Below are 20,434 nucleotides of genomic sequence, written 5' to 3'. Positions count from 1 at the left end.
GCCAAGAAGCTGAAACAGAGGCTAGGCAGTATGCGACCAAACTGCAAGGAGAACTGCCTCTCTTACTGCAAAAGAATGCAGAGCAAGATGCCCAGGTACTGAAACTGCAAAAAGAGTGTCAGGAAAGGTTGGACTCTCTCTACAACAGAGCAAAATAAAAACTGGCGCAACAATTAACTTTTAACAGAGTTTGCGCAGAACAGGTGGTCATCATACAGGACCAGATAGACAAATTAATAGAGGAAAATAACACATTAATTATTAAAGACCCAGAATCCCAAACAGAGTTTGATGAGAAGCGCAAGAAAATCTGGTGCCCTTAAAAACAGCGGGACGACCTGGCTGAACAGAGGGGCACTCTAACTCAGGAAAGGGGAGCCTTAGGCCAGGAAGTCAGTCATTTAAAAACAAAGTTAGAAGAAAATATCCTGGCCCTTCAGGAACTTGGTAAAATCAAAATGGATTACCAAATGCTGTTAGAGCACACCAGGTGGGTGGAGGAGGCTCTGGCAAAGAATAATCAGACCAATAAGGACCAAACTCTGGAGGTGAGTCTCCTGCAGCAAAAATTGGCCCAATACTCCCAATTCAGCAGGAAGCACATAGAAACAATTAGGCTCTCTGCGAAAAGAATGACAGGCTCCATAAACAGATAGCCATGCAAGAACAGCTCATAGAGACCAGTAAGGTCTTACTAGAGGAGCAAAAATGTCGGCTATTGGCATATCATCAGGAAGTAGGGGCTGAAAAAGATGAGATAAGATGGGAGAGAAAAACCCTTGAGCATAAACTCAGGAACCCTGGCATCAGGGACTTTAATCCCTTCAATTCCATGGACTCTGCTACCCCCATGTCCACTGGCTCATATGAACCAAGGGCCACGGGGATGGTAGACTTCAACATAATGGGAAATATGGGACTGACAGATCAACGCCTCCCAGAAATGGATGGGCGGGCATCTATGTACAGGTTCCCAAATATTAGGGCTGGCCTCTCTGATCAGGGAGACTCCAGTGATGGGATAATCAGAGAACTGGATCCTCAGAAGTATCACCTACTAAGAGATCAGTCAGTCAGGTTTAGTGGGGAATTCCATGAAAATAGGTCTACAAAAAGCATTTTAAAAACCTTTCCAAGCTAGGACAGTGGGGGGGGGGAGGTACGTAACCAATTCTGAGAGCAAGGGAGAGTCAGAAGACTCTTCTGAGTGCCAAAGGTCTCAACAGACTAGGCCCCCACATTCTTCCAGCCATTCCCAAGCTTGCAGAATCAGGGAGAGCCTAGAAGACCAGACAGCCACCTCAGGTAGCACTGCCTCTGAGTCAAAGTATGAGTGGACCTGGTGACCAGAACTAAAAAGGCCAACAAAGTTAAGAGAGCTTTACTCAAAGATCCCCTGAAGAAAATCAAAGCTATTAGGAGCGTCATCACGCCCTACCACAAAAATTCCAAATATTTAGTTTGAGAGCACCTTGAATTGTTTGAGCAAATGATGTAGACTTTCCACCTGAAGGACAGCCAAAGCTGTATTCAGTATGTCAAGTGGACATTTTTACCTGAGTACTCCAGCTTCTTTGCGGGGCTGGAGGATCAGAACAATTTAAGATGGTCCACCTATAGGGCGGCCATCCTAAAGCATTTTTCCATTCGTACAAACCCTCAAGAGGCCCGCAAGGCAGCCTACAACCTGCAATGTGGGGAAGACCAGGCCCCACAAGAATTTGTCCAAGAACTGAAATGTGCATTTGCGCAGCCCTCCAGGAGGGTGCACACTGACAGTAGGAAATTTGTCAACACCTTCTTCCATGCACTCCCTAAATACATTATGACCCAGCTAGTGAGGGATTTTCACAAGAAAAGATCACTAGACTGGGCCATTGAACAAGCAACTTGCATCTACGTAGTTTTGAAGACACTAGAAAGCAAAAATACTTTTTTTAAATTTTTTTTTTATTTGTTATGGTTTATATAAACCTTACAAAATATTTAAAAGAACACACTTTCTCAAACGTATTTACACAACTTAGACATAAAATAAGTACCAATCACATAAGAAGAAATGCAAAATCAAGTACAAAGAGCAAGTACAAATAAACAAGGAAAGAAAAAACAGCAAAAGACAGAGGTCACCAAATAGGATTAACATTCTCTCCCATTAGATACAGTCGATACCCTTTAAAAGAGATCACAAACATTTCTCAAGAACGTTGCAACCATAATGTTTAAATTGCCTTTGCTACAATGGAGCATTCTATACCAGATGAAATCCCTATCCACATTAGCAGTATTCGATACATATTGACTGAAGTATAGAAGTCTTTCGGCCTTGAGTGCCGGACACACCAGCAAAATATGTTGTAGATTCTCAACCGTCCCCTCTACACAGCAGAATCTACACCAATTCCAAGACCCTTTCACGATCGATCTAATGGAATTGATCTGGTTTGTAGCAATGACATTAAATCTAAAACGCATAAAATAATTTCTTATCCGTTTACTGGGATATTTGACTAAATACTGTTCCATGACTGGCAATCATTTATTCAATGCACATACTTGATGATAGAGTTTAGAGTCCAGGATTTTATTTTTTGTATGTAACCAGTCAAACCCCATCACACTTTCCTTCACCCGTGTGGGTTTATTCTTAAGAGAGGTTACTGACATACCTAGAGATTTCAGAGTCTTTAAAGTTTCAGCATTCAGCTCTTGTATAAAAGGGTTACCAATGTCCTGACCTACACAAAAGTAGAGTGTATTCATTTCACTAGACATACATTTCCTCCACAGCTTTAGTCTTTTACAGGTTACGTAAGCCAATAAAGAGTTTAGACCAAATTCATACAGAATTAACTCAAAAGGGATTGATTTAGGTAGAAAATACAAAACCGATTTTCAAATGTAACTCTCCGTGGACAGCCAATCCCCCTCGTACTTTAGACACTGTAATTCCGCCCCATAGATTAATCTAGGGATGACCTTTTTCATGTAGAATTCTCTCAGAGGACTCATTGTGAATCTGCCATATCTGGAATCGATGACTCTCATTTGACGGATTGCAATGTCCGCCTTGAATCTAAGTTGAGTTCTAAATACTGATCTTAAATTGGACCCTGATATAACAAAACCTAAATATTTAAACACAGGATGGGCTCTAAGACGGGAATTACCACATGACCAGGTAAGCAAGTCCAGCTTCTTATTTCTGTTGCCCAAACAAACTATCACAGTTTTAGCCGAGTTAATCTTCAGCAGTAGAGAAGAAATAAATTCTTCAAAGGCTTTAAGCAATCTTTGGAGGCCGATCTTTGTGTTATCGATAAGGAGGAAGTCATCAGCATAAGCTAACCATGCTAAACGGATGTTCTGTATTTTGGGAGCTACGAGGCCTTTATTTGACAGGGCGGTATTTGCACCACTCACGTAAAGGTTGAATATTGTGGGTGCCAACCTACAGCCCTGACATAGACCGTTGTGGACGGTCAGTGCATCAGAAAGAGTACCCTCAGCATCCAATCTTACCCTTAGTTCTGTATCTGAGTATATAGCCCTGACTATATCAAACAGAATTGGAGGCATATTTAATGTTCTCAGTATCTGCCAGAGAGTCGTCCTGTCCACCAAATCAAAAGCAGAGCTTAAGTCCATGAACTCAACAAAGACAGGTAAAGCACCCTTCTTCATTGCTTCCACTCGCAGGCAGCTAAGTATCATCCCTCCACATTCGGTTCCCATATTTTTTCTAAAGCCGATTTGTCTAATGTCGAGAATCTTTTCTTCAAGTATCTACTTGTGAATTTCCTTAAATACAACTGAAGCAAACGATTTGGATTCTGGATCCGAAATGGCAATTAGCCTATAGCTTAGGGAACCCTTCTTAAAAATTGGGATAATAATAGAGACCCTCCATGACAGAGGAAGAACTTTGGTCAGTAGTATATTATTGAACAAACTAAAAAGTATTTTTGCCCATATCAGAGGTTCACGTTTGAACATTTTATTGGAAAGGTTGTTCAGCCCAAGCGCACCCGAATTTTTAGATTTAGATATTAAATCAACAATGTCCCACCTACTAAATTTCAAGAGCCATTGGGATCCTCAATTCAGAACATCTTTTACATCATGATTTTTAGTGTGATATCGGGCGAACTCGGACAAACCGGATGTTGTTATGCATCCATGTTTAACTGTTCTTTGTTGATATAAATGCCAATAAAAACATTTAAAAATAAATGATTTTTAGTGTGATAAATATCGGCAAAATGTCCCAGCCAAGTAGATTCGTTAATAGGATTTAGAAGTAACTCTTTCTGAGGTTTCTCAGGGTTGTTAATTAAGTCCAGAAATTGCTGGAGTTATGTCCTCGTAGGGAATTTAACATAATTTCACCATCCCTCTGATATTTAACCATGCGATGTTGGATGGACCAATTTTTATATTTTTGCTTTATTTTCTTTACCATAGCCACAGTATCAGTAATATTATACTCCACTTTCCAAGCCTGTCTGATCTCTTTCCTCATTTGACACTTCCTGTCCTTCACTGCCCCATCAAAATAATGGGTCGTAAATGTATTGCCTATAGTCTTCTTGCCAGAGGAATCCTCCATTTTTCTAAGAGATCTGGTAATATAGTCTGTAAATTTAAGAGCCGAGTATGTATCGATCCGTTGATTATCAGAAAAGGTCTCATAATCTCTAATCATGGTGGCAGTAAATGAACAGTTTTTTTTCTCAGTCCATTTAATTCTATTCCCCGCATGATTCATTTCCAAGGGATGATTATACATCATTTTTGATTTTGGGTGACCCACAGTGAGCAATTCAAGAGAGAGCATGCAGTGGTCACTGAGATTAGTATCAATGATGTCGAGCCTTCCAGTACAGTTGAACACACCCACCGAGCAAATAATATAATCAATAGTGGATTTGTAACCTTGCGCTTTCCACGTAGGAAGAGAATTAGCCACAACTACCAATCCCCAGATCTCAATAAAATGTGACCAAATTCTGCCTCGACCCTTGGGATTGTCAACTACTGGTAATACGGTCTCATAGTTACCAGTATACAGGTCACCAAGAGGAGAATCAGCTGGAATATCAGCATTTAGGTCGCCAACAATCACAATGTGTCCCCCAGGATTAACAACCAACCAGGTTTCAAGTAATGAGCCCAAATTCCATAGTTCAAACCTTAATTGATTATCAGAGTAGTCTGCCTGGTTCCAATATATATTCACTAACAGAAATGCAGTATCCACCGCATTAAACTTTAATATATAGGACACCACTAAAAAGTGGTCCGGAAAAGTCTGTTATAAGACCTCCTTTGGGTCTACCGTGCCTGCCCCCTTTTGCGGTTAGTGACAAGACCATGAAACCCTCCCAGCAAAGGTGAGCCCTAGACCAGGTTTCTTGAATGCAGACAAACTCATATCGGGCTAGATCGTTCATAAGGCTGGAATTGTGTAGCAGATGCGAAGATCCTCGTGAATTCCAGCTTAGTATTTTCGAGATTGTTTTTCCGGTTACTTAAGGGGCTTTGCCAGTTTTTTAAGAGTATCAATAGATTCGCGTAGGGTCAGGGCAAGCCACCTCCAGTCTTGTGTATCCGACCTCTCACTTACAGGCACAGATCCCCCCACCACGTTATTATGGTACAATCCCTTTGCTTGACCACTATTGGTTAGGAGCGACTGTTTTACCAAAGGTTGAGTATATACATATTCAAGGATGTCATAGCCTCTTCGTTGAAGCTGTTCTGCCTCTTTCAGGAGAAGATTTCTAACCAAAGGTGATGGAATAACTAGACAAACTTAATCTAGACGTTGTCTATGTATGTAATCAACTAAGTCAATGTCGGCAGAAGTGATCAGGCTAAGTTCAGGAATTTGACCTAATAATGATAGTATAAATGGCCTATTTAGTGAGGGCATAGAGGGATCATTAAAAAGTGTTGTCAGAACAAGCCCCGGTAGCTCCGGCCTTACGGGTTCTTTTAGGTCAAGCATCGGGCAATCCAGTGGCTGTTCGATACCCTTTTCTTGGACACTAGGATTAATCATTCCAGACCTCCCCTGACCCCGATCAGCACAATAATCCTTGTAGCTTCCAACATCATTTGTACCCAATGATTGTCCTGCCAGCATATTAGACAGGTCTTTAGAGTGTTTTTCCTTGAGTGTTTTTATTAGGGATTCATAGAAGGCGTCATTATTCACAATCTGTTCGGTGTCCCTCTCATTACTCATATTGGAGACATGTCTGACAGACTTTACAGGATTAACAACGGTTTCCCTCTCTTTTGCTTCAGTATTTATGTCATTAGGTATTTTACCCGATACGATTTTCCAATCGTAACTACCCAATCCAGTATTAACCAAAATACCTACATGATTCCTCACTGGGATTGACTCATGACTGAGTACACCTTCCTTACTAGTCTTTGTTTCAAGCATGACAGACCCTTTTTCGTTGGCCAGTATAATATCTTCACCCTCTAAAGGACTTTGTGATTCCACCGAGGATACATATGGCAGGGCAGCATTAAAGATCTCATATAGATCATCTCTGTGGTTTTTCTTTTTCAAAATATCACAAAGTGGATTGTCCCCTTCAGAATAGGAACTCTGTGTGAAATGATCAATACCTCTGCTTTTTTTTAAAGGTTGGTCTTTCATTCCTACATACTTATTACTTTGCAATATTTTCTCTACACCGACTAGTTGTACTTCAACAACCTCATCGTAAGTGAGATCTCTGGGGAATTTTCTAGAAGACTTCATCTGCCCTCCTTGCTTATGACCATTATTATTTTTTTTCTTCAATTTGGCCAACTTGTTCCCCTGTCTTTTAGAGAGTTTGGAATCATTTATACCCCGCTCCTCTATCTGTCCGGGAGCATTCCCCACCTGCTCAGATTGAGCTTTATCCGCGGAATTGGACTTGATACTACCCATGCCGGTCCCCACAGCAGAATCCTGAGTAGCAGGTATAACAATATTCTCATCTACTGGCTGAACAGAGAGAGACTTTATAGGACCAGAGCTAACAGCATTCGGCCTGAGATTGTCATCCAGCCTTATCGTCATAATTTTACTCAATGAATCAGATAATTTACCTGGGAGCAAAGAAATTTCAGAGACTAGATCCCCAATAGATTTCGTTTGATTCCGCAAATCAGTAAGTCTGAGCCTGTTAAAGAGACTCATCATCATAGAGAAATCAGATGCCGATGTATCAGGCATATTTGTAGCGGATTTCAGAGCATGGCTTGGTAATTGATTAGATAAATCTAGCAAATCATCATAGTTAAAATCACTAGGAAAACCATTGTCATTATCAGGTATCTGCAGCTCAGAGTCAATGCCAGAACCCAAAGCCTTGGTTTTATCACCCATAGTATTAGATATCTCCTCATCCGCAAATAATGGCTGAGGGGAGTCTATGATCTCCCCATTCTGTTTACCCAACAGGGAGCACTCATGTGCACACTGCAACAGTTCAACCTCCTCATCGTTAACTTCAGGCAAAGGTAGGGCAGCAGCACGGGCAAGACTAGCTCGTCTTGTGCTCACTGCTGAAAAGAAATCGGCACCCGCTTCTTTACGTATCTGCAGTATTTTAAGTTTCCTCATATTTACACTTTAAGCCACAAAGTAGCGGCTCCCCTATTGACCAGATGCAAGAAAAAATGAATAAAAAAGAATAAAGACAACACACCGCAATACCGCCGCCGCCAGCCGAACAGCCAAACAGCCAGCCACTTGGTCCACTTGGGTGCGCAAAAGCAAAATACTAACAAAAGCCCAAAACCAACCAAGACCCCTGCTGCTGCTAAGGTGGCGGAGGTGAAGGTTTCTCCCATTTTGGATCTGGAGATGGGGGGCCTAAAAACATTCCCGCACAAAATCCTACCAACCCCAGACCCAGAAGGCCCTCGGGCCAATCCCAAACAGGGAGTCAGGGAGGTAACCCCATAAATGGGTCCCCAAAATCCCCTGACTAAATCAGCCCCCGTTACAGGGGCAACAAACCCATCCTGGGCTATGTGTGGACTCCTCCAGCCCAAATGGGTGTGGGGATCCAACCAGACAGCTGCCAACCCAGGGAACTTCCCTCCTCACTTTCCCCAGGAGGGCAGTAATTGCTCCAATGTCGTGCCATGTTTCTTTCCCCGGTACCCACCAAACCCCAATTCCCAAAACAACCCTTCTTTCTTTCACCACTTTCCTGAGGCCAGACAGCCCAATCCGGGAGAGGGGAGGCCAAGGGTGGAATGATACCAAAACTATCCTAACCAGGGGTATTATGGGAGAAGGGGCAGTTAAGTTACCCTTCCCGTGATCAACCATGGGTAGACCAGAGGGCCCTGTACCAGCCAGAGCGGGTGTCCCAACTGGAGCGCCAGGTCCAGAACATGCCACAGGATCTGGGTCACATGCTGAGGGCTCAACAGAACCCTCAGATGAGCATGGCAACTCAGAACACCTCAAATAAGGGTCTGATGCTCCAGAACAATGTCAGGGGTAGAACCCCGAACACCCATCGGTTTCATGGGAGCAGGCACAGGGCGAAGGGGGGTGTAAAGCCTTAGAGGAAGCTTTCTTCCCCACTTGTGGAAGGCCCCTGGAACCCAGGAACCAGAACCAAAATCTCCTGCCCCCGAAAATCTGCAACCTAAGGAAAAGAGGGCAGGTAGTAGAAATAAAGAGCCTAAAAAGGCACATTATGTGGAGGAGGTGCAAATCTTCCAATGTGAAGAAGAGGGGTCCTCAGAGGATTCTGGGAAAAGGATCTTCTCCTTCAAGGGATGGGGGAACTCCTCTCAAAGAAAAATGGGTCCCAAGAGATCCTTATCAAGACTGGGTAGAGGGGGGGACTGAGTTAAAACTGCCCATCATCAAATCCCAGAATGACAAGCAAGAAAATCAACCTGTTCAAATCAATTCTGGTGACTACCTCCAAAAAGGGGAGACAGCCCAGACTCAGAACCAGGGGAGCCCAAAACTTCCCCCATATCCAACTGCCACCGTTTTCATACAGGTTCCCATGATCCCAAACAAAATCCTGCCCAAATCATTCCTGTGTCAGAATCCAAAGCAAAGAAATTAACCCACCAATTGGCCAAAAATGTGCATTATCTTTGCTCCCTTGAGGAAAAGGAGGGAAGATTTTATGCCCCGGTCCAAATACAGGGGCAATGTACAATTTTGGCACTGGTGGACACCGGATCCCAAGCCACCCTTCTGTCAAAAAGGGCCTTTGATCAGCTGAATTCGGGAAGGAGGAGAAATACCAAATCCCTCTCACCTCTCTTCCTGGACAACTTCAGAACTTCGATGGGAAGGAAATTCCTGTCGAGGGGACTGCAGATTTAGACATTAAAGTTGGGCGACACAAGGTGAAGCACCCGGTCATAGTTATGACTCCAGAGGGCACACCATGTTTACTAGGGAATGACAACCTGCATAGATTGTCTTCCCTCATAAATTGTATAAGCAAGGTCCTCTGGACACAGACTAACCGACCAATAAAATTGAAACATAGTGTCAGCCATGTTAGTTTAAATGGCATTTGCCACATGGTTGAACAGAAACCTGACCAAATTGAATTCCACTTCCGGAATAACCAGATCCCACACGTGACAGTAATTGCAGTAGTACAACAAACTGGTGATGGGAAGTCCTCTCTATTTCTGAAAATCAACCTTCCTTCCAGTCTCAGGTGACATTCCACACTGGAAGGAAACACTCTGAAATTCTATACAAATTCACACTCAGAAAATCCTACTCCTATAGTCCAAAATGATGAGAAATCAGCTCAAAGCTTGGCTGATATTCAGAAAATTGGAGAGCAGTTGTTCATCTCTATTCAGTTAAATGAAGGGAAGGACTCAGTTCTCGCCCGAGTATGTGTGAACAACGGTAAGAGCTTCATCAGCGAGGCCATGTCCTCAAACTCCCAAAAGAACTAGCCATTCCCACATTTAAACTGTTAGACAAATGGGAAATGGACCTGGAAACACCCAATTCCAAACATCTCCTGCCTAGCAGGTGTATGGTCAGAATTTCCATAGGTAACAAGAGGATAGTCCATAATTGTTGGGTCATGCGAGATGTCCCTGTTTTATTTTATTTTGGCAGTGACATTCTCAATCTCTTTGCCATTAGTTTGGACCTAATAAACTTCAAAGCCTGGTCCTGATTAGCAGGTAATCCCATGGACTTTGATGACCCAGAGAAAGCATTTTGGTCAGCTCAACTGCTGCCATATGCAGTTGAAATTCAGATTGGAGAGGAAGTCACCATCCCACAACGGACCCGACAATTCTCACTGGAAGTAAAAATTAAAAGAGGACCGAAACCGAAAAATCCTGACACCTATGTTCATCTTAATGCTCATTTCCAACAGCAAGGGTTGGGCATAAACCCAACACCACTAGTCAGCATAGAACACAACATCATTCCAAAAGAGGTGGATAACAACGACCCAAAGAGTATCACTCTGGGCGCAGGCACCATTATTGGAATGGCGGTTGATGACCAACATTTTTCCATAGATTTAGGTAATGAACTGTTAGGACCAATCCCCAAGGACTCTTTTGACAGTGATAGCGATAATGACACAACACCAGACAGGATTCTCACCCGGCATGGGCGTAATTTCCTAGTGTACTCCTCCTGGCCCTATGCTAAGGAAGATGTGACCTGTGACTTCAGGAGGGACGAGGTGATCTTTCAAGTCCACAAAGACTGCCTTCCCCACCTGAAGCCTTCTGTCCAAATCAGTACTTTGACCAGGGACTTCTCCACCCAGTTGGAGGAGGCTGCTGAGATAGCCAAACCCAAAGTCTTTCCAGGCTTCAGGCAGATGTTTGAAGAGAGAGTCAACCTAGCGGATGCCTGTGAGACTCTGGAGCAAAAGCAAAAATTGAAACAAGTTTTCTTAGATTTTCAAGATCTCTTTGTGGTGGACTCATATGGTTGTGGTCGCACCGACATCCACACAACAACAATTCCCAAAGACCCTAGCATGACTCCAGTGTTTGTGAAGCAATATCGCTTGCCTCTCGCATCAATGGAGTCCCTTACTGAAATAATTAAGAACCTTGAGTCCCGTGGGATAATTCTTCCAGTCCACAGCACCTTCAATAATCCGGTGCTGAGGATTTTGAAACCAAACGGCCAGTGGAGACTCTGTGCAGACCTAAGGGAGCACAACAAATGGGTCCATACTTCCTGATGGCCTCTTCCCTACATTGAACAAGGGCTGGGCCAGATCCAAGGGTCAAATGTATTCACTGCAATTGACCTGGCCAATGGGTACTAGACTGTACGTGTCAGTAGGGAGGACCAATACAAGCTGGCCTTTACCTTCGGGGGGCAGCAGTACACTTGGACCAAGACTCCCTATGGATACATCAACTCCAGCAATAAATTTAACATCTTTCTGCATAAGGCCATGCCCGACTTGGGTGAAAGGCGTGAAGCTGTATTCAGTATGTCAAGTGGACATTTTTACCTGAGTACTCCAGCTTCTTTGCGGGGCTGGAGGATCAGAACCATTTAAGATGGTCCACCTATAGGGCGGCCATCCTAAAGCATTTTTCCATTCGTACAAACCCTCAAGAGGCCCGCAAGGCAGCCTACAACCTGCAATGTGGGGAAGACCAGGCCCCACAAGAATTTGTCCAAGAACTGAAATGTGCATTTGCGCAGCCCTCCAGGAGGGTGCACACTGACAGTAGGAAATTTGTCAACACCTTCTTCCATGCACTCCCTAAATACATTATGACCCAGCTAGTGAGGGATTTTCACGAGAAAAGATCACTAGACTGGGTCATTGAACAAGCAACTTGCATCTACGTAGTTTTGAAGACACTAGAAAGCAAAAATACTTTTTTTTTTACATTTTTTTTATTTGTTATGGTTTATATAAACCTTACAAAATATTTAAAAGAACGCACTTTCTCAAACGTATTTACACAACTTAGACATAAAATAAGTACCAATCACATAAGAAGAAATACAAAATCAAGTACAAAGAGCAAGTACAAATAAACAAGGAAAGAAAAAACAGCAAAAGACAGAGGTCACCAAATAGGATTAACATTCTCTCCCATTAGATACAGTCGATACCCTTTAAAAGAGATCACAAACATTTCTCAAGAACGTTGCAACCCTAATGTTTAAATTGCCTTTGCTACAATGGAGCATTCTATACCAGATGAAATCCCTATCCACATTACCAGTATTCGATACATATTGACTGAAGTATAGAAGTCTTTCGGCCTTGAGTGCCGGACACACCAGCAAAATATGTTGTAGATTCTCAACCGTCCCCTCTACACAGCAGAATCTACACCAATTCCAAGACCCTTTCACGATCGATCTAATGGAATTGATCTGGTTTGTAGCAATGACATTAAATCTAAAACGCATAAAATCATTTCTTATCCGTTTACTGGGATATTTGACTAAATACTGTTCCATGACTGGCAACCATTTATTCAATGCACATACTTGATGATAGAGTTTAGAGTCCAGGATTTTATTTTTTGTATGTAACCAGTCAAACCCCATCACACTTTCCTTCAACCGTGTGGGTTTATTCTTAAGAGAGGTTACTGACATACCTAGAGATTTCAGAGTCTTTAAAGTTTCAGCATTCAGCTCTTGTATAAAAGGGTTACCAATGTCCTGACCTACACAAAAGTAGAGTGTAAGAGTGTATTCATTTCACTAGACATACATTTCCTCCACAGCTTTAGTCTTTTACAGGTTACGTAAGCCAATAAAGAGTTTAGACCAAATTCATACAGAATTAACTCAAAAGGGATTGATTTAGGTAGAAAATACAAAACCGATTTTCAAATGTAACTCTCCGTGGACAGCCAATCCCCCTCGTACTTTAGACACTGTAATTCCGCCCCATAGATTAATCTAGGGATGACCTTTTTCATGTAGAATTCTCTCAGAGGACTCATTGTGAATCTGCCATATCTGGAATCGATGACTCTCATTTGACGGATTGCAATGTCCGCCTTGAATCTAAGTTGAGTTCTAAATACTGATCTTAAATTGGACCCTGATATAACAAAACCTAAATATTTAAACACAGGCTGGGCTCTAAGACGGGAATTACCACATGACCAGGTAAGCAAGTCCAGCTTCTTATTTCTGTTGCCCAAACGAACTATCACAGTTTTAGCCGAGTTATTCTTCAGCAGTAGAGAAGAAATAAATTCTTCAAAGGCTTTAAGCAATCTTTGGAGGCCGATCCTTGTGTTATCGATAAGGAGGAAGTCATCAGCATAAGCTAACCATGCTAAACGGATGTTCTGTATTTTGGGAGCTACGAGGCCTTTATTTGACAGGGCGGTATTTGCACCACTCACGTAAAGGTTGAATATTGTGGGTGCCAACCTACAGCCCTGACGTAGACCGTTGTGGACGGTCAGTGCATCAGAAAGAGTACCCTCAGCATCCAATCTTACCCTTAGTTCTGTATCTGAGTATATAGCCCTGACTATATCAAACAGAATTGGAGGCATATTTAATGTTCTCAGTCTCTGCCAGAGAGTCGTCCTGTCCACCAAATCAAAAGCAGAGCTTAAGTCCATGAACTCAACAAAGACAGGTAAAGCACCCTTCTTCATTGCTTCCACTCGCAGGCAGCTAAGTATCATCCCTCCACATTCGGTTCCCATATTTTTTCTAAAGCCGATTTGTCTAATGTCGAGAATTTTTTCTTCAAGCATCTACTTGTGAATTTCCTTAAATACAACTGAAGCAAACGATTTGGATTCTGGATCCGAAATGGCAATTAGCCTATAGCTTAGGGAACCCTTCTTAAAAATTGGGATAATAATAGAGACCCTCCATGACAGAGGAAGAACTTTGGTCAGTAGTATATTATTGAACAAACTAAAAAGTATTTTTGCCCATATCAGAGGTTCACGTTTGAACATTTTATTGGAAAGGTTGTTCAGCCCAAGCGCACCCGAATTTTTAGATTTAGATATTAAATCAACAATGTCCCACGTACTAAATTTCAAGAGCCATTGGGATCCACAATTCAGAACATCTTTTACATCATGATTTTTAGTGTGATATCGGGCGAACTCGTGACAAACCGGATGTTGTTATGCATCCATGTTTAACTGTTCTTTGTCGATATAAATGCCAATAAAAACATTTAAAAATAAATGATTTTTAGTGTGATAAATATCGGCAAAATGTCCCAGCCAAGTAGATTCGTTAATAGGATTTAGAAGTAACTCTTTCTGAGGTTTCTCAGGGTTGTTAATTAAGTCCAGAAATTGCTGGAGTTATGTCCTCGTAGGGAATTTAACATAATTTCACCATCCCTCTGATATTTAACCATGCGATGTTGGATGGACCAATTTTTATATTTTTGCTTTATTTTCTTTACCATAGCCACAGTATCAGTAATATTATACTCCACTTTCCAAGCCTGTCTGATCTCTTTCCTCATTTGACACTTCCTGTCCTTCACTGCCCCATCAAAATAATGGGTCGTAAATGTATTGCCTATAGTCTTCTTGCCAGAGGAATCCTCCATTTTTCTAAGAGATCTGGTAATATAGTCTGTAAATTTAAGAGCCGAGTATGTATCGACCCGTTGATTATCAGAAAAGGTCTCATAATCTCTAATCATGGTGGCAGTAAATGAACAGTTTTTTTTCTCAGTCCATTTAATTCTATTCCCCGCATGATTAATTTCCAAGGGATGATTAAACATCATTTTTGATTTTGGTGACCCACAGTGAGCAATTCAAGAGAGAGCATGCAGTGGTCACTGAGATTAGTATCAATGATGTCCAGCCTTCCAGTACAGTTGAACACACCCACCGAGCAAATAATATAATCAATAGTGGATTTGTAACCTTGCGCTTTCCACGTAGGAAGAGAATTAGCCACAACTACCAATCCCCAGATCTCAATAAAATGTGACCAAATTCTGCCTCGACCCTTGGGATTGTCAACTACTGGTAATACGGTCTCATAGTTACCAGTATACAGGTCACCAAGAGGAGAATCAGCTGGAATATCAGCATTTAGGTCACAACAATCACAATGTGTCCCCCAGGATTAACAACCAACCAGGTTTCAAGTAATGAGCCCAAATTCCATAGTTCCAACCTTAATTTATTATCAGAGTAGTCTGCCTGGTTCCAATATATATTCACTAACAGAAATGCAGTATCCACCGCATTAAACTTTAATATATAGGCCACCACTAAAAAGTGGTCCGGAAAAGTCTGTTATAAGACCTCCTTTGGGTCTACCGTGCCTGCCCCCTTTTGCCGTTAGTGACAAGACCATGAAACCCTCCCAGCAAAGGTGAGCCCTAGACCAGGTTTCTTGAATGCAGACAAACTCATATCGGGCTAGATCGTTCATAAGGCTGGAATTGTGTAGCAGATGCGAAGATCCTCGTGAATTCCAGCTTAGTATTTTCGAGATTGTTTTTCCGGTTACTTAAGGGGCTTTGCCAGTTTTTTAAGAGTATCAATAGATTCGCGTAGGGTCAGGGCAAGCCACCTCCAGTCTTGTTTATCCGACCTCTCAGTTACAGGCACAGATCCCCCCACCACGTTATTATGGTACAATCCCTTTGCTTGACCACTATTGGTTAGGAGCGACTGTTTTACCAAAGGTTGAGTATATACATATTCAAGGATGTCATAGCCTCTTCGTTGAAGCTGTTCTGCCTCTTTCAGGAGAAGATTTCTAACCAAAGGTGATGGAATAACTAGACAAACGTAATCTAGACGTTGTCTATGTATGTAATCAACTAAGTCAATGTCGGCTTAAGTGATCAGGATAAATTCAGGAATTTGACCTAATAGTGATAGTATAAATGGCCTATTTAGTGAGGGCATAGAGGGATCATTAAAAAGTGTTGTCAGAACAAGCCCCGGTAGCTCCGGCCTTACGGGTTCTTTTAGGTCAAGCATCGGGCAATCCAGTGGCTGTTCTATACCCTTTTCTTGGACACTAGGATTAATCATTCCAGACCTCCCCTGACCCCGATCAGCACAATAATCCTTGTAGCTTCCAACATCATTTGTACCCAATGATTGTCCTGCCAGCATATTAGACAGGTCTTTAGAGTGTTTTTCCTTGAGTGTTTTTATTAGGGATTCATAGAAGGCGTCATTATTCACAATCTGTTCGGTGTCCCTCTCATTACTCATATTGGAGACATGTCTGACAGACTTTACAGGATTAACAACGGTTTCCCTCTCTTTTGCTTCAGTATTTATGTCATTAGGTATTTTACCCGATACGATTTTCCAATCGTAACTACCCAATCCAGTATTAACCAAAATACCTACATGATTCCTCACTGGGATTGACTCATGACTGAGTACACCTTCCTTACTAGTCTTTGTTTCAAGCATGACAGACCCTTTTTCGTTGGCAGTATAATATCTTCACCCTCTAAAGGACTTTGTGATTCCACCGAGGATACATATGGCAGGGCAGCATTAAAGATCTCATATAGATCATCTCTGTGGTTTTTCTTTTTCAAAATATCACAAAGTGGATTGTCCCCTTCAGAATAGGAACTCTGTGTGAAATGATCAATACCTCTGCTTTTTTTTAAAGGTTGGTCTTTCATTCCTACATACTTATTACTTTGCAATATTTTCTCTACACCGACTAGTTGTACTTCAACAACCTCATCGTAAGTGAGATCTCTGGGGAATTTTCTAGAAGACTTCATCTGCCCTCCTTGCTTATGACCATTATTATTTTTTTTCTTCAATTTGGCCAACTTGTTCCCCTGTCTTTTAGAGAGTTTGGAATCATTTATACCCCGCTCCTCTATCTGTCCGGGAGCATTCCCCACCTGCTCAGATTGAGCTTTATCCGCGGAATTGGACTTGGTACTACCCATGCCGGTCCCCACAGCAGAATCCTGAGTAGCAGGTATAACAATATTCTCATCTACTGGCTGAACAGAGAGAGACTTTATAGGACCAGAGCTAACAGCATTCGGCCTGAGATTGTCATCCAGCCTTATCGTCATAATTTTACTCAATGAATCAGATAATTTACCTGGGAGCAAAGAAATTTCAGAGACTAGATCCCCAATAGATTTCGTTTGATTCCGCAAATCAGTAAGTCTGAGCCTGTTAAAGAGACTCATCATCATAGAGAAATCAGATGCCGATGTATCAGGCATATTTGTAGCGGATTTCAGAGCATGGCTTGGTAATTGATTAGATAAATCTAGCAAATCATCATAGTTAAAATCACTAGGAAAACCATTGTCATTATCAGCTATCTGCAGCTCAGAGTCAATGCCAGAACCCAAAGCCTTGGTTTTATCACCCATAGTATTAGATATCTCCTCATCCGCAAATAATGGCTGAGGGGAGTCTATGATCTCCCCATTCTGTTTACCCAACAGGGAGCACTCATGTGCACACTGCAACAGTTCAACCTCCTCATCGTTAACTTCAGGCAAAGGTAGGGCAGCAGCACGGGCAAGACTAGCTCATCTTGTGCTCACTGCTGAAAAGAAATCGGCACCCGCTTCTTTACGTATCTGCGGTATTTTAAGTTTCCTCATATTTACACTTGAAGCCACAAAGTAGCGGCTCCCCTATTGACCAGATGCAAGAAAAAATTAATAAAAAAGAATAAAGACAACACACCGCAATACCGCCGCCGCCAGCCGAACAGCCAAACAGCCAGCCACTTGGTCCACTTGGGTGCGCAAAAGCAAAATACTAACAAAAGCCCAAAACCAACCAAGACCCCTGCTGCTGCTAAGGTGGCGGAGGTGAAGGTTTCTCCCATTTTGGATCTGGAGATGGGGGGCCTAAAAACATTCCCGCACAAAATCCTACCAACCCCAGACCCAGAAGGCCCTCGGGCCAATCCCAAACAGGGAGTCAGGGAGGTAACCCCATAAATGGGACCCCAAAATCCCCTGACTACATCAGCCCCTGTTACAGGGGCAACAGACCCATCCTGGGCTATGTGTGGACTCCTCCAGCCCAAATGGGTGTGGGGATCCAACCAGACAGCTGCCAACCCAGGGAACTTCCCTCCTCACTTTCCCCAGGAGGGCAGTAATCCCTCCAATGTCGTGCCAAGTTTCTTTCCCCGGTACCCACCAAACCCCAATTCCCAAAACAACCCTTCTTTCTTTCACCACTTTCCTGAGGCCAGACAGCCCAATCCGGGAGAGGGGAGGCCAAGGGTGGAATGATACCAAAACTATCCTAACCAGGGGTATTATGGGAGAATGGGCAGTTAAGTTACCCTTCCCGTGATCAACCATGGGTAGACCAGAGGGCCCTGTACCAGCCAGAGCGGGTGTCCCAACTGGAGCGCCAGGTCCAGAACATGCCACAGGATCTGGGTCACATGCTGAGGGCTCAACAGAACCCTCAGATGAGCATGGCAACTCAGAACACCTCAAATAAGGGTCTGATGCTCCGGAACAATGACAGGGGTAGAACCCCGAACACCCATCGGTTTCATGGGAGGAGGCACAGGGCGAAGGGGGGTGTAAAGCCTTAGAGGAAGCTTTCTTCCCCACTTGTGGAAAGCCCTTGGAAACCCAGGAACCAGAACCAAAATCTCCTGCCCCCGAAAATCTGCAACCTAAGGAAAAGAGGGCAGGTAGTAGAATAAATAAAGAGCCTAAAAAGGCACATTACGTGGAGGAGGTGCAAATCTTCCAATGTGGAGTAAAGATGGGTCCTCAGAGGATTCTGGGAAAAGTATCTTCTCCTTCAAGGGATGGGGGAACTCCTCTCAAAGAAAAATGGGTCCCAAGAGATCCTTATCAAGACTGGGTAGAGGGGGGACTGAGTTAAAACTGCCCATCATCAAATCCCAGAATGACCAGCAAGAAAATCACCCTGTTCAAATCAATTCTGGTGACTGCCTCCAAAAAGGGGAGGCAGCCCAGACTCAGAACCAGGGGAGCCCAAAACTTCCCCCATATCCAACTGCCACCGTTTTCATACAGGTTCCCATGATCCCAAACAAAATCCTGCCCAAATCACTCCTCTGTCAGAATCCAAAGCAAAGAAATTAACCCACCAATTGGCCAACAATGTGCATTATCTTTGCTCCCTTGAGGAAAAGGAGGGAAGATTTTATGCCCCAGTCCAAATACAGGGGCAATGTACAATTTTGGCACTGGTGGACACCGGATCCCAAGCCACCCTTCTGTCAAAAAGGGCCTTTGATCAGCTGAATTCGGGAAGGTGGAGAAATACCAAATCCCTCTCACCTCTCTTCCTGGACAACTTCAGAACTTCGATGGGAAGGAAATTCCTGTCGAGGGGACTGCAGATTTAGACATTAAAGTTGGGCGACACAAGGTGAAGCACCCGGTCATAGTTATGACTCCAGAGGGCACACCATGTTTACTAGGGAATGACAACCTGCATAGATTGTCTTCCCTCATAAATTGTATAAGCAAGGTCCTCTGGACACAGACTAACCGACCAATAAAATTGAAACATAGTGTCAGCCATGTTAGTTTAAATGGCATTTGCCACATGGTTGAACAGAAACCTTACCAAATTGAATTCCACTTCCGGAATAACCAGATCCCACACGTGACAGTAATTGCAGTAGTACAACAAACTGGTGATGGGAAGTCCTCTCTATTTCTGAAAATCAACCTTCCTTCCAGTCTCAGGTGACATTCCACAATGGGAACACTCTGAAATTCTATACAAATTCACAATCAGAAAATCCTACTCCTATAGTCCAAAATGATGAGAAATCAGCTCAAAGCTTGGCTGATATTCAGAAAATTGGAGAGCAGTTGTTCATCTCTATTCAATTAAATGAAGGGAAGGACTCAGTTCTCGCCCGAGTATGTGTGAACAACGGTAAGAGCTTCATCAGCGAGGCCATGTCCTCAAACTCCCAAAAGAACTAGCCATTCCCACATTTAAACTGTTAGACAAATGGGAAATGGACCTGGAAACACCCAATTCCAAACATCTCCTGCCTAGCAGGTGTATGGTCAAAATTTCCATAGGTAACAAGAGGATAGTCCATAATTGTTGGGTCGTGCGAGATGTCCCTGTTGTATTTTATTTTGGCAGTGACATTCTCAATCTCTTTGCCATTAGTTTGGACCTAATAAACTTCAAAGCCTGGTCCTGATTAGCAGGTAATCCCATGGACTTTGATGACCCAGAGAAAGCATTTTGGTCAGCTCAACTGCTGCCATATGCAGTTGAAATTCAGATTGGAGAGGAAGTCACCATCCCACAACGGGCCCGACAATTCTCACTGGAAGTAAAAATTAAAAGAGGACCGAAACCGAAAAATCCTGACACCTATGTTCATCTTAATGCTCATTTCCAACAGCAAGGGTTGGGCATAAACCCAACACCACTAGTCAACATAGAACACAAC

Source organism: Ambystoma mexicanum, chromosome 3p, assembly GCF_040938575.1.
Source record: "Ambystoma mexicanum isolate Mex_15411 chromosome 3p, UKY_AmexF1_1, whole genome shotgun sequence".
NCBI lineage: Eukaryota > Metazoa > Chordata > Amphibia > Caudata > Ambystomatidae > Ambystoma > Ambystoma mexicanum.
The sequence above is the reverse complement of the archived record's forward strand: the minus strand, read 5'-3'. Positions refer to the sequence as shown.